General features: G+C 43.6%; 1 protein-coding gene across 4 annotated transcripts in view; it reads right to left on the reverse strand.

The window, feature by feature from the left end:
- CREB3L2 (cAMP responsive element binding protein 3 like 2) overlaps positions 1-13,518 on the reverse strand; it is a 74,829-nt gene that overhangs the window by 50,768 nt on the left and 10,543 nt on the right. The gene's annotated exons all lie outside the window — the stretch shown is intronic.

Here is a 13,518-nt window from a genome sequence, read left to right on the forward strand (position 1 = left end):
TGCCACCTCAACAATGCCACATACAGTACTTCAGGCTCTGAGGGCTATCCAGACGTAAAGTGCAAGCTCAGGAGCTCAGAAATCAAAATCTGTATTCAAATTTCAGGTGCTGTGATTTCTTCCATGCAGCCTGTAAGCCACCTGTGGTGCATGGCCACACAAGACCCCACTTCCAGGCACCAATCCAGCACAGCCCCCTGCATTACACATAGAGCACCCAAAGGGAGGAAAACTCTCCCACAGCTAAATGAGTCTGTTTGGCTCTAGGGAAACACAGGTACAGAGCCAGAAAAGTAATCAGGGGAACCTTGTACTGCTTATCAGCAATGTGTAAACTCCAGAGCCAGCTAGGACTATATATACATAGATATATATACATGTGTATGTGTGCTTGTGTGTTTGTGTGTATTAAATATAGATCATTTTTTTAACACCACACCGTTGGCTGCATTACATTTTGGATGAGCATCTGCTACAGACCATCTGGACTGGGAGGGAGGGAGACCAAAATGCTATGGGACTTTTGAGGAATTTGAAACTTGCAACGGATTTTACACCAAAAACTGTTGCATAAGGGACACTGACAAATGTGTGTATCAGGAAGGTTCTTTAACTAAGACAAGGAAAAAAAAGAAAGAGAAGTGATCCTAAAACTGCTGCTTCCTGTGGGGGTTGGAGCTGGCTACTGACGACAGTACTGACTTCACAGCACTTAAATTCAGCATCATGAAATGGAACCAAACCAAGTTGTCAGGACATGCATCAGTGTGCCAGAAGATCAAGTGCTGAACTGATGTTGCCCCAATGAACTGAAAGTGGTACCTGACGTCCAGTGGGTTAGCACAGAGTATCTGACGCTTCCATCAAAAAATAAAAGCACATCAAAGCCACACAAGTTCTTATTCATTAAATTAACACACAAGAACAAATGGTTCCTGTGTAAGCATTCCGACCCTTCTGACCATGAGAGCTTCACATTCGTAATGTTTATGTGTAGACAGAATGTCAACCACTTCCCTGGGCAGACTGTTCCAATATTTCACAACCTCTTCCACAAAACTATTTTTCATATTATCTTACCTAAACCTAACCTGATACAATGTCAGGCCATTTCCTATTGGTTGTTACCTGGAAGAAGAGACTGACCCAACCTCCTTTCAGGTAGCTATAGAGAACAGTAAGGTCTCCCCTGAGACTCCTTTTCTCTAAGCTAAACAACCCAGCAACCTCAGCCACTCCTCAGAAGATTTGTACTCCAGACCCTTCAGCAGCTTCTGTTCTCCAGAGACGAGAGCAAAGTTTTACAAACTAGAAGATTTTATAAATCAAGGCTCACAATAATCACATCTTATGCAATAATAATACAAAGACTCAGACATGCCAAAACTAAAACCAAGAGTTTTTCGGAATTTCTGAGCATGCTCCTCTCTGTGCCTCTATTTTTACGGTTTTTTAAATTTTCTCTGGTTGCAAGAGCTGCAAAGTCTAACAAAGGAGACTAAAGAACACGAAATAAGTTCAAGTTTGCAGAGTCCGCAAACTTCCTCAGAGAAGTGTTGAGTGTGCAAAAACAGCAAGGGATTTAAAATCACTGCTCTGTTCTACCAACAAGTTGTGGTTCCAGATGGCTTTGGAAGATCTGGTCTTCAGCAAGTCAGAATGAGCATGGCTGGCACTAATGCCAAAGGAGAAGAACTCGGTATTTCAGTAATTCTGTAAGCTGAATTGTACCTGTCTTGTAACAGTAGCAAGTACACATACACTGGGAACTCAACCATAGGACAGTAGAGAGAAATAGCTCCTCTTTTGGAAAGAGCAGCTGTCCCTCTTTTCCCCACTCAGTCATCTTTGTTTTTCCAATAATGCAATAAAAAATATCTAGTAACATATCAAAAGGTCCAATAGGGAATAATTTTGTAAAAGGAACACACTAGACCGTTTTACAGAAAGATGTAATAGTTTCTTTCCATGAAAGGCTTCTGTTACACAAGCCTCCAGTCTGAGCTCTATGGGGACAGCCAGGCACACCCAGAAAAGCCTGCAAGCAGATGGAGATAATAGAAATTTAAATGGACCATCCAGCTTTTAGCATAACCACCGCATGTGCTATTCTACAAGCTGCCAGGTGAGTGGGATGGGGGCAAGGAGTAGAAGAGATCATCAATCTCCCCATCCTGCCTACAGCACTACAATCTCTGCTGCATGTAGCTGCAGTTAGACTTACTCCCCTTATGACAGGATTTGTTAAACCAGTCAGGAAAGGTCAGGACAGAACATGGAAATAGATTTAAACCAGATTCCCACGCTAATAGCAATTCAAACTGCATATTCCCTAAATAAAATGTAAATATTAAATAAAAGCAGTGACAATCTGATATGCTTTTAAAGGTTTAGTGCTCTAGTCATTCTTATTTAAGCAGATGATTTGTCTGATTCTGATGTAAATCCATTCTTAAAAGTTCAAGCACTAAACAGGGATACATGCTGAGAATCAGCCTTTTTTGATGTATAGAAATTTGTATTCCTGGCTTTTCTGTCAATAAGATAGAGGCCATACACACAGAGCTGCACCTGCAGGAGCAACAGCTGGACAGGACTTTTCACACCACATCACGGTATTACTAGGCAATGCATTGTATTATCAGACAACACCACTACTCTGCACCTCCAAGAAGGGCAACTGGGCCAATAAGTAAATGGGCTACAGACCCAGCCAAGGGCTGTGAAATCTCCCACTGACAAGGGATGTCCATGCATGTATTCAGGTGTTCTCCTGGGACACTCTGAAGTTGGTGTTCTGTATAGGGAAAACATCCAGCACCTAAGGAGGACTAAAGAGAGGGTCCCTGCCAGGACTTAAAAGAATCTGAACACAGACCTTCTAAAGCCTTCAGTGATGAGATGAGCATGAAGAAGACACAGAGACACAACTGGAGAGCAAAACAGGAATGTGCACAGCTCCCCATCTTGCATTTTAACACTCAAATTCCCATGGCAGTGGCTCTTTCCTTCCTAAAAACAAGAGCACACTTGTGAAACTGGTGCAGGAACACCGCAGGCAAGCTTCCTGTGCTGATATATGGTGGCACAAGAGCACACTTGTGACCCTATGAGGAGAAGAACCCCAGGGATGTTGGGGAAAGGGACAATATTTCACCAAGAACACCCCAGGTGTTTTTTGTGTAAGATACCTATCTAGCCCCAGGATACCTGAACCCTTCAGAGACTGCCCAAAAACTCAGACAAACAAGTTCTAGAAAAAAATCCAGAAAAACAGCCCTGGTTTAAGATAACATTGTGCTACCTGCAGGACCATCACTCTCATGATGGCAGGAGCAGGCCCTCACCCCTGTCACTTCTCAGGAAGGGACAAGGTGCACAACTGGCCTTCCTGGGCAGGGTTAAGCTAAAACACTGGTGTGTAAGGCCCAGGCACCACTTCCCACGACAGTCCCCAGCAGAAACACGAGAGGGACAACTGGAGGCAGCAGCATGGAAAAGCAACACTGCGCAAAGAAAGACCAAGTATATACCCAGAGCAGCTTCAGGCCTGCTTCAGCCCAAAGCACAAACACAGAGTTGTTGTCCTTGGAAAGAAGTGAGAGCATCCCCACCAACATCCCAGCCATGCTCTCACATTTTATATTTAACTACCAGTACCCCATGTGTTAACCCCTCCCTGGATTTACATCATCCCTTTGGCAGAATAAAACCACACAGATTCAGTGGGGTTTGGTTAAAAGTTATGCACACATGCAAGGCTCAATGGTCCCAGGGTCTCAAAAGCCTGACTGTTGCCGCTGACCCCTGCCCCTTCCCCTCCAGATCCAAAGGAAACACAGAGACATTTGTTGTGAAACCGTTCCACCACAGGCACACAGAGTGGGGACTGTGCAGGCAGGGTGGAAAGCAGAGGTGGGCTCCCCGCTGGAGGGGAGCTGTGCTCCATCTGCCTTTCAGATGGATTTCTGAGGCTCTTTCTTCCTTCAGCACAGCTTGTCCAAGGCACATAAACAGAGAAAGTGAGACATTTCTGAGCAGAGGCAGAAGCAGTTTCATCGCCCTGTGGAGAAAGAGCAGTAACTCCCGCCTCTCCCCCATCCACGCCCCAGCAGAGTCCCTGCCGAGGCCGGGGCTGGCAGGGATCCAGCCCACCCCGATACCGCGCCAGGAGCCTGCAGCTGCAGGAATGTCTAGGAGCGGGCGCATGCAGCTTTTTTTAATTGCATGCCTCTGCTTCCACCGTCTAAGACTGCCCTGCCTGGGTACATTTTAGGTTCGGCTTCTTTTTTGTCTTTCTTATTTCTTTCCCAAGTTCTACTTTTAAGTGGATGGGGAAGAGGAGGGGCAAGAGGAGCAATTATAAGGCAGCCTATTGTGATGGCATGCTCCTCTGCCTATTCTTAGACTTTGAAGGGACACTCTCTGGACTAAATAACCACAGTCTTGTCCTACCCTCATTTTTGGGTAACACTTGGGTTTTTTCAAACTCTGAGGAACTATTTTTCTTTGTTGATAGTGGTGAAGGAAGCATGGATCTCAGACAACACAAACCAGTGCGAACAAAGCTGAAGGAACACATTTCAGAAAACCTTGACGTGCCTGAAAACCCAGCATGCAGGAAGGAGTGTTATAACAATATCAAGCTATGAAACATACTTTGGCAACCTATCTTTAACAGCTCAAGAGTCCAAATGCTGTTCATATCCAATGGATGAGAGCACATCTTGAAAACTGAGCAAGTCCTGGCAAAGTCACATGCAAACTACTCGGCTATGCCAGCTCTGTCATTAAAACTCAGACTGAGCACAACAAAGAGGCACGTTCCAACTGCAAGACTGAATTTGAAGCCATCACACCAGACTGCAAATGCAAAAGGAGTTCATAAATATGCAATTTCTTACAGTCTGACCTTCCATCCTATCTGTTTCACCAAAAGGTGCGGTTCAGCCTCTTTTCAGCATCCCACAGCATCAGTAGACCACGCAAAAGGCCACCACCAAGAAAATCCTAGTATTGCTGTGTCACTGGAATCCTGAGACAAAACTGTTTAACAGGCATACCTTGCAGAGACATGTGGCCTTCTGCCAGAAACTTTTGGTTTATTCCTCATATTCAACAGAAGGCACCATGCTTCCCAGAGATCACCGTTCTCCCAGAGTGAGCAGCTTCACTCCACATCTGATGTTCCAACCCAGTTCCACAAAGATGAATTTGTGGATTATTCAAGCTAAGAGAGACCACCTTGGCAGAGCAGCATGAGGGAGGTACTCCAGGTTCAGTTATGCCAGCAGCTCTAAAAGGGCCAGCCAGAACACCTAGCCAGTTGTTCATTTGTTGCTCTCCCTCTCACGGGTGATTTCAGCTTTATTTCTACCTGTTTGGTCGATCAGGACTGACCTCACTTAAGAGGTCAGCAAGGTTCCACAACTTTGGAACAACAGCAGCCCAAGCACTCAGCCCTTCACAACTCAAGCTCTCACAGCAAAATTAGGATTTTTTTTTTCTCTCCACCTCTCAGAACTGCATTGTTTACAGCAGCAGCTCACCTCACAGCCTATTTCTTCTTGGAAACATAAGAGAATGTAGAAGTATGTAAGTAATTCAGTGTTTTTATGCATAATCTTACAATGACATGATGAAAAATCATGCACTCTTCCCGTATCATCTGGTGTAAGTCTTTGCAAAATGAGACATTATGATGTAGGTTGTTTAGGCTGCTTCATCTAAATCACACTGTCTTGCACAGAGCACTGCTCCCTTTACAGGTATTACGAATGACAGAATCTGTGATTTAATTGCAACAATTAGACCATTCTGGCTGAGGTCAGGTGCACAGAACTTCACTGAAGTGAAAAATGCACTTCCATGAAAAATTAATAAAAAATAAAACCTTTATTCTAACAGCAGATCTTTGCCAACAATATGGGCAACTCTTCATTTTCTATAATTACTCCATAAAACACAGTGAGGTATGTTAGCATCTATTTTCCAGATAAGGTAATGCAAGAAGTGACCTCCTCAAAATAGAGCAACATTTGGCATTGAAAATGCAACAAAAACTTGAGTACTCCTGTAAGGGACCTGCAAATCTACCTATCCTCATATGTATAAGTCTGGAAAAGAGATACTCTGTCTTCAGCCTCAGGAAGAACCAAAACTGCTAGAGACAACAGACATCTTTAAGGGTTCCCCCAAAGAATGAATTCTTCTTAAATTCATGGAATTTGAGTTCTCTTAAAGACTTCACAAAATTTCTTTGTGAAGATGCACTTTAAAGTCCAATTTCACTAAATTGTCGTTGCATGATCATAGGACAGGAAAAAAAGCAGATGGATTTGGACATCTTGTCCAAGCTTGCACTGCGTAGCTGTACTATCTCCAAGGTGAACAGCTCTTCTCTAGAGAAGAACATGTGGTTTGTGTGGCTCTCTATCCTTATGAGCTCATGGATTAGCCTGAAATATCTCAGGCTACAGTGCATCCTGACCAGGACATACTGTCTCTTATAATATTGCAACAACAAAATTTAAGCGCCAAGTAGGATTTTACAGGCTACTCTCCCCAACCCTGAGTTCCCTGATGGCTGGAGGTGTCAGAGTTACCATAAATCAGCATAATCCTGCAGGCTATACTGACAGGACTGCCACTGCAAGCTCTGGGAGGGCACTAGCAACACTGCTTCCTCCTAAACCGCTGCACACTTTTGTTAGAGCACACAGACAGGACTATTCAGCCCTTCCTACTGAAGGGAACATCTGCTTCTGGCATATAATGTTCCCAAATCCCACCAAAAAAGATTACTCTAGGTGGCCAAGTACTTCATGACGGCAGCAGATCAGCCTCAAACTGGGCAATCTACTCATCTCTGGGCCATCTGCCATCCACCAGACACAAAGTACCTGACTTTGTTTCTTACTACAGAACAATCTGGACATGCTTTAGCAATTGAAAAATAAAATTCAGCTGAGGTTCTTTTGGCCTGACCACTGCAGTGGGGTTTTTTTTCCTGGTCTTCCATATATAGTTGTGACAGCAGCAGTAAAACATTTGCTCAGCCGCCCTCCCGTAGCTGAGTCTGTACCCACCCACACCACAGATGTACTCAGAGGGACAAACCTCTCCCTCCCTATTTACACGGCATGACAAGCCTGGGATGTGGCTTGCTGCAGCAGCGCTGGTGCTCCAGTCCTCCCACAAGTACCAAATCCCTGTCTCCTGTGCAAGACAGCACCTGTGCAATGTCTAAGGAACAGGACAAGCCATGTGGATGGCATCTCAGATTCCAGAGCTGTACATTTCCCATGTTGCTCAAGATCATGGCAGGATCAGAGCTGGCTGGCAACAATCAAAAACTCATAACAGGAATTATTTCATTTTTATAAACAGTTATCAAGTCACATTTTAAGCACTGCATATACAAGAGTAGATTTCAAAATACTTCACACTTCCACGTTTTCTTCTTCATATATGCTTCCATCTAGCAAAATCCCATCGCATTAATGAGCAAGATCTTTACCTTCCTTATGGTTATGCATAATCATAACTAAGCAAAACATGCACCTTCCACTTAAATTCCTTTAAGTTATTTAAGCTACATTATTTAAACATTATTTTGCTAAGTGCCACATTCTGATATATTCTGCTTTGGATGGTACACTCCCACTCTTTTCCCAAAATACAGAAACTGTCTCCAAATACTGCACACCTCCAACAAAAACAACACACCAGTGGACAGAGACAGTTTTTTGCTAAGGCTGAGTACGCTCCTTCCCATGTTGAAGAGGGAATCAAATTTGGATCATCTGAGGTTTGCATCACTTCCTGGTAAAGGCACATTCTGTCTTCTTTTTTTTCCCTGTCTTTAAATCTCCTTTAAACCCCTCTAAGCCTAGTCAGAATCCAAACCAAAGTGGCTGAGCCAGCTTGCACTACACTTTATCAGTCAGCCTTTGACCAAAGCAAGCAGTGCAGACTTCCCAGAGGTGCCTCAGACCGGCAGCCCAGCTTTCCACAGCGGCATCGATACACACAGCTGCATGATGTCTGCCAGGGAAAGATAAAAAAGCACAGTCTGCAGATAAAAATTCTGCTGCTAAGTCACAGGTTCATCATGTATATACCAGAAATAGGGAATAAGAGGAACCCAGCCTCCCTTTGTGATAACTCTTGCTTTAAGTAAGATTACAGCCAGTTTCTGCTTTCTTAAATCTCTTCCTGGTCAGTCCAACTAGTCTTTAATAAAGTTTTACTCTAACAGAGCTCCTCGCTATTTTTCCTCCCAAAATCTGTCAAACTGGCTGTTGTCCAGTCCATGCCCTGTCCCTTAGTCTGAATCCCCTGAAGAGCTCTCCAAAGCTTAATTTGGAAAGGGAAGAGGTTCTCCTACTAAAACATACTCAGCAGGAGTTATTTGGTTTGGGTCAGATACACAAAAACCTAACAATGAGAGCTCCACAAGACCACCAGCACCTACCAGCAAGGTAAGGAGCAGAAGTGACACCTTCCTACACTGTATGGTTTCTAGGACAGGATTTGGCTGAAAGAGCACACATTTCTCAGCTCTTCTACTTCTCTCTGCCCCCTCCCTGGATCGCCTCAACAGATCCCTCTGGCTATACCCTTTCTCAATAAAATAATGGAAACCCTTTTTACTCCCAGTAGTGTTACACTTGTGCCCTTTCATATGAGCCTGTCCACCAGTGTGAGAAACTGTGCACTAGACTGTAATGGAGAAGACCTAAATGAGGCAGAGCTGTTCCTCACGTAAAACTACGAAAGAATTACATTTTATAATGGTTTTTTTTCCTCCCTGTCACAGAGGGATGGAAAAACTCTCTCCTTCCTTCCAACCTTATTCTCTTGTTTGGTTTTCAAAGGAACACCACAAGGATACAAAGACTATTTGCTAAAAAGGAGACTCTGAGAAGTTAACAGTGATCTTGAGCATTTGAATATACCGTCTGCAGTTACACTGACCATAAGATCCTAGAGTTCCCTGCTCACTCCCTAAGTGGGGAACATCCCTGTTTGGCTTGGCTCAGTTTCCTGAAGCGCTGCGTCACTAACTGGAAACAGGCGAGTTTGCAGGGAGATTCCAAGAAGCCCAAAGGACGATGCAACCACGGGCACCACTCCTCAAACCAAATCAGGAATAAATACAGGATGCTGAAGGAAAAAGGTCTTTGCTTGGTCCCTGGCTAAGCTAACAAAACAGGGTTTAAGTGTCTCTGTGTTGCAAATAACCACAGTGAGGAACCTGAATGTGCTGGTTACATTAATTGTGCCCTTGTACTTCAGAGAAATCCCTGACAATCTGTTTAGAGACAAGAAAAAACCAGGACAGCTACCTCCTCCCTGCTGCTATGAGACAGCACCAGGCCATGTGTAACCTCAGGGCTACTTCTACACCAGGCACTGATCTCCCCCCCGAAGCCCGGAGGGAGATCAGTGCCTGTGTGGGTACAGTTCCAGTCCAAGATGTGTCAAGTATCCCTGCTTAATGCAAGAGCTCTGAAGCAAAGCATAACACGGGCACATTTCAGATTGTCACAGCACTGCCTCAAAGCTCACAGACAGTGCAGCATCTACCAGTAACTGAGCTGGTCAAGGAGCTGTTTCCCAGCACCAGCACAGCCTTTTCTCTTTGGTACACAGTGCAGACCACTGAAGCCACAGCCTGGGCTGCACACAATTCATTACATTTCCTTACCCCATCTGCCTCCACACTTCTTCACACCCCTACTTGGTCCACGTTTTTCTCAGGCATTTTGCTCACTCACTTCATATCATCTCCACAGAACTTTGACTCCCGTTTTTCCCTGTTGCTTGACTAAACTGATGGAATGAAGCCTGCCTGGCTCAAACATCAGACCTCTTGTAGAGGATCTAAGCAGGAGTGTGAATTGAGGTTTTTGGAACACCTACTGGAAAGTGCCTTACAAGGGTTCAATTAAGAGAGGATATGTAATTCAAGAGAGACTCCTCAAAAGCCTTCTGGCAGTACTCTGAAAAGTCAGGCATGTCTTGTCCTATGGCTCCACTGCCACAGGTCACCTTTGCACAGCAGAATGACGAAGGCAGTCACAGGAGGAGAACTTGCTCCACAAATTAACCGGTGCCGAATGACCAGCATTGCTCATTTATTCCATCCTCAGACAGGCTCCGGAGGTGACTCCCAGCAGCACGTAGCTTCAGCCTCTCCTGGTGGAGCCTGACCTGCCTGACAGGATCACCAGGCTGAGGAGCTTCATTGCTCGCCATCCGTTCTGCAGGAGGCACTCCATGCTGAGCAGGTCAGGAAGGGGCCGCTTCACGAGTGCAGCAGCACCCCCCACACACCATCACCTCACAGGCGCACTGGGACTTCATGCCACAAGGAGAAGCAACACTGCTTTAGAGAAGCTGGGCACATTCCTGCTCATTGCTGTGTTTCCAATACAGCTTTTGGACACTTTCAAACCACATCTGCTGTCCACACTACACTTGAATAAAATATTTTTGCTTCTAGCATATTCCAGAGAAAAAGCAAAACAGCATTACCACTACAAAAGGTTATGCCATACCGTGGAAGCAGTTTAAGGCAGCATCTTCTGTCTGCCAGCTACCTAAATGCAGGAACACCAAGGGAGAAAAATTACTTGCCCTCCCCAAATGTCCCAGGCACTCTTCTCCTCCTGTTTCAATTTGCATGTCAAAATTAAAGACTATTTCCCTGTAAGCTATGAGGAGACTGATGCTGGATCACATAGAGACCTCCAGGCTTGTTAAAATGCTGCAGAAGTTCTGGACAGGCCTTAATAAAGTAAGGTTAAGCTTCCTCCAGCTGATGGTGTAGAAATGTACAGGCTTGTAGTGTGATGCACAGAGGCAGATGGACAAGAACAATCTTCCATTGTTAAACACCGGGGTAAAAGGTACCATTAGTACAACTGGAACCATATCCACCACCACCTTCCATGAATTATACCTTTAAAATGAAAGCTACAAACTTTGCTTTTTTATCTGTATATTTATCCCATCTTCTCACACATTCCCTTTTTCCTCATGCTTCACCCTAACTGTTTTGCTTTCTTCTTTTCCACTGCCTTTCACTTGCCAGGGTTGAAGACCCTTGGCCCACTGACACCAATCACATGTGTTTTACCCAGTCTATCCCAGACAGAGGCTCAGAGAATACAAGGCCACCTTTGGTACTCAACTTCAAGAGGGAATATACATAAAGGTGGCCTTGTATTTTGGGACTAATGCCTTTTTTCTACCAGAATTCTTATCCTTCCCCCCCTGCTTGTACATTTTCCTCCTTTATATGTGCCAAGAGGTGTCACGATAAACACAAGCAGTTCAAAAACAGCTTGAAGCAATTAAAGCATTTATTTAAACTTCACTGAAATCAACAGTTTAGGAAAATGACCAAATGCTGTGATGCATGTGATGTATGTTATGCCTTGAAGTATCCAGAGAGTCAACAGGCCCAGCAATAAAGTTTTATAGCATTTCAAGCTAGAAAGGACTATGAAACCTTCCTAATCTTCCCTGTCCTAACCCACCATTTCCATGAGGTACTCTTATACAGGATCTGATAATTTGTTGAAATATAACTGCCAGAAGAGAACATGGGTGTGCCTCAAAGATTGAGGAATGAGCATTTTTTTTTTAACTCAAGTATATTTTAGCACTTTTTTTGTAATGCTTTCCAAGTTCTGATTTCCAATATGTATTCACCTGTCCCATAGGTAGATACAGTTTTTTGTTCCTAGTCACATAACTTTGCTTCCAGATCATGGATGAAAACCTGGAAAAGCCTCTTGTCTGGTACCATTTTGCAGAACTCAATAAATCTATCCTCTGACACCAATTCTCTGTTAGCAACTGCTTTGAGTCAACCCTTTAATTTCATACACTTTGTGGTACAACCTTTCAACCAATACAGTAAAATAAAAAGCCAATTGCTTGCAAAATGTCTCCATTTACTATCAATTTTTTTTCATCTCAAAGAAGGAAACCATGTTTGTCTGACTATATCTGCTTTCCATTAAATTCTACCTGCCAGGGTTAAATCATATCTGTATTATTGCACTCTGTAACTGTGGAATCCTAAAAGATTCCCAAGAATTTTTACATATGTTTGGTACCAGGATCTCCAGTGTATAATTTTAATTTCCTCCCCTTTAGTCTATTGACTATTTTCAGGTATTTCCTCATGATGTCATGACCCAAAAAAATCAGTGTCAATAAGCCAAACATTTCCTCTGGGACCTTCCAGCCTATCCAGATTTCCAGTTATCTAGATTTATTGGTTCCAAGATGTTCTGTAACCCGATTACTGACAGTGGTTAATTTTCATGAGACACCATTTAGAGAAGTCCCCTTGCTACCCTTACACTTGCCAAAATTGTGTTTTCCCCTTGGATATTCTTTGCTGATCATCACCAGCTTCTCTTACCTTCACACTGATTCTTTTTTACCCTTCACTAACTTGTAAGCATTGGATCAGGCAAAAAGAGAAAAGATATTTGCAGAGGACACTAGCTGTATAAAAAAGGCTCAATCTTAAGTGACATAATCCCCTTCATGATAATTTTAATCTAAGCACAAAGCTCTGAAGGGATCTTGCTGCAAGTACAGAAATATTCATTATCTGTGTGTTACGAGAACCACAGCTGAAACCAAAATTTTCACAGACACTCTATTCTGGTACATTACTGAAAATGACATTACATACATCACATGAAACTGAGAAAGATGCCTCAAGAATAGTAATGTGAGCTCAACATAAACTGTTCTGATCACACCACTTCCTCAAACTCCTCCAAACACCTGCCCACCTTCAAAGCAATACACATTTAATGTTTGTAATCATTTCTCACAAACCTGCTACTTCAACCACTTACTTTTGCTGCTTTTCTTGGCATTCTCCCAAATTAGCCTCTCTTTCAGATACCCAGGTGTCAAGAACTGAAAGGTCCTCAGCCAAACTGTGACATACTGACACCTGCAAGACCCAGGGTTTTAAGAATCTCCCCAAAACATGCTTTCCAACACCTTAATCACAGCAATGGGAACGGCACCATTAATTGGCCATCCCCAGTCACAACCCTGGCTCCTTCGACACCCAGACTTTACAGCTTTCTGCACTCATTAACTGCTTCAAAAGCCTCTTCAGCAATGCAAGTTTCTGCAGATTCATTTCTTGCTTATAATTCCAAGTTCCCTTTTCCCCCTCAGATGCCTGAGCATTTGAAACAAAAGCAAATGAGACCAGAAGTTCCTCAGAGCTCCAGTGACTCCATCCCAGCTACCACACCATGTAATGTCCCTCCTGAGCACTGAAGCCACATCTTAAAACCAAGTAGGGTTTTTTCCCATCCCCAACTAAGCTGTCCCAAGCAAGGTTCTTTTTCATTAAAGCTAAAAAAGATGTTCTGGATACAAAATGCCTTTCAACTTTTTAGAAAAGTAATCAAGACTTTAGCTGCACAATTCTGAAAGTCAGTGACATTTTTTGTGTCCATCTTG

The sequence above is a fragment of the Aphelocoma coerulescens genome, chromosome 1A (assembly GCF_041296385.1).
Source record: "Aphelocoma coerulescens isolate FSJ_1873_10779 chromosome 1A, UR_Acoe_1.0, whole genome shotgun sequence".
In the NCBI taxonomy this organism is placed as follows: domain Eukaryota; kingdom Metazoa; phylum Chordata; class Aves; order Passeriformes; family Corvidae; genus Aphelocoma; species Aphelocoma coerulescens.